Raw genomic sequence first — 2419 nt, 5'->3', positions numbered from 1 at the left:
GGGAACCGAAAAGGTGGATTTGCACAGGACCAGAAGGGGATCGGTTGTTTTCGCGCGCCGTAAAAATCAGTACCGGAGCCCTCCAGGTCTTGGGCGGGCACTCGCACGGGCTCGGGCCAGCCTGGTCCTGAGTCATGAGAACCCGGCAAGGGGCAACGCCACAGAAACTCTGCTGCAACCCTTCAGCAATGCCAGTGCTTCTGATATAGATCTAGAGATATCTATCTAGATATAGATAAACACACATATATATACAAGCCCATATATATATCCCCCCCACATTTATATACACACATATAAATTAGAAGCATAGAGAGCGCGAGCGGCATATATGTGTGTGTGTATACGCATGTGTATATGCATGTATTTATATCTATATACATACATACGTGTGTATACACACACACATATATGCATATATATTCAAACTAGGTATCATTTGAAATCAACTGTCCCTAGTAGCGCTTCATTTCCTGCTTTGCCATACGTTTTGCATTAACGCTGTTGACAAGGGTGTAATGAAAACACTGCCTGATGTAAACATCACAGGAAACAAATCCCCACCTGATTTTCCTCCTCTGACAAGACTGATTTAAAAAGCAATATCCCGCCGTCTTGAGGCTTGTGGCAAGCTCTGGTTTCCAGGGAAAGGTCCTTTAGGGAGACAGGGGCCCACGCACGAGGGCCGGGGAGATCGCGGTTGTGGCCAGGGACCGCGGGGACGCTAAGTGCCATCAATCTGCCGCCGAGAGAAGGGGCGGGGGGGCTGCCCTAGCACTAGCGAACGTGCTCCATTCCCTTCACTCCTCCGCGCCGTCCTACCCAACCCCCGCTTTTATTCAACTGGAGGTTTGAAGTCAACTCTGCTGCCAGTTCCTGAATGTATTGGAAGAAAAAAAAAAAAGATTAGGAATGCCAAAATACCTGTGGTTTCAGTACACTACATAAAATCATGGAGGTGGGGGCTCGTTAGGAAGCTAGTAACGAGTGTAAAAGAGAAGATAAAAATCACTTGTTATGGCTGGTTTAGGATTCCTCCTGTTTTCATTAATTTTCATAGGAGATTTACACGATCTTTCCCATTTATGAACACGCCCTTGCCCAATAAGTTGACTCAACAAAACAAAAGACCCCGGTTCCCCCCAGATGTGATTCCTCCTGCTTGCTCGGGAGGCCACGTTAGCCGCAAATGCGGCGGGAGACGGGCACGGCCATCTGAATTGCAAACATCCGCAGCTTTTCCGGCCGCAGCTAATCCGCAGCGCTTTATATCTGAGGCTAATGGCCCGTCCTGGGAACTGCGGGCCACAGGAGGGTACAGCCCGGGGGGGGCATCGCCACTGCCAAGAGATTTGGATCTGACTGCATCCCCGTGCAGTTTTAACCACGACGGGGACAGGAGATGACCTCCCTTAAGGCCCCTGGCGGATTCCAGCCACCTCTGGAGGGACAAGTGCTAAGGGAGATAAGGTTTTTTTGGTAAACCCGATATCTTTTATTAGACCGACTCAAATAATTGGCAAAAAAAATCTTTTTTTGCAAGCTTTGTTTTGCCTTCCCCGTGCCAGTTTCATGAGTAACTCCCCGGAGGCTGATGCTGCTTCCGCCACTGTCACTCTCTGCCCGGCTGGCACACAAGCGAGTTTAGCCTTGCTCCTAATGCTCCCAGCGGTGGCTGGCCCAGTCCGAGACCCGCCAGCCCAGGGGAGTGGCACCCCCGGACAATCAGTGCGTTGTAAGTAGCAGGGTCCATCTGGATCTCCAGGCAGATATCGCCAAACGCTGCCAGGAGCAGGGGTGGAGGGAGGGGCAATACAATACAGATAAGCAGGGATGGTCTCTCGCCGTTTTTAGCTGCAGGGCTGTGTCCTGCCATTCCCTGCCTGGCCAAAGCGCTGCCAGAGGGCAGCGTGGGCACCTCGTGTCGGGGGAAGAGCTGCGGGACGCCGAGGCCCGGCGGGGTCGGCAATGCCCTGGGGAGCTCGGAACAGCCGGTCTCCCCCGCGGCACAGATGCGATCAATCGCGAGCAGAGAGAGCCGCTGGAGCAGCTCGTTTGCATTGGTGTGGTTTGTGCAACTGTGCTCGTTTCACGTGTCCTTAGCATAGGCCATCCCTCAACTGCACCAGCAGCCCAGGGTTATCTCCCCCGCTGCCCCCCCCCGGCCCCCCCCCCCCCCCCCCCCCCCCCCCCCCCGGAGATGGGCAGAACCCCGTTGCGGGGCCAGGAGCGCACCCCATGGAAGAAGGGACTTAGAGACACCGCTTGCTTCTTCTGTCCTGAGCCGACTCCTCCGGTCCTGTGGCAAACCCTGGGGGAGCCCCGGGGCGTGAGGAACCAGGATCTGGGCCTTGAGGCATGAACCTGGGAGAGCCGCGGAACCAGGTGGCTGTCTTCCAAGGGGGTTGGAGCTGTTATT

This window comes from Alligator sinensis, unplaced genomic scaffold, assembly GCF_000455745.1.
Source record: "Alligator sinensis unplaced genomic scaffold, ASM45574v1 scaffold71_1, whole genome shotgun sequence".
Lineage (NCBI taxonomy): Eukaryota > Metazoa > Chordata > Crocodylia > Alligatoridae > Alligator > Alligator sinensis.
The sequence above is the reverse complement of the archived record's forward strand: the minus strand, read 5'-3'. Positions refer to the sequence as shown.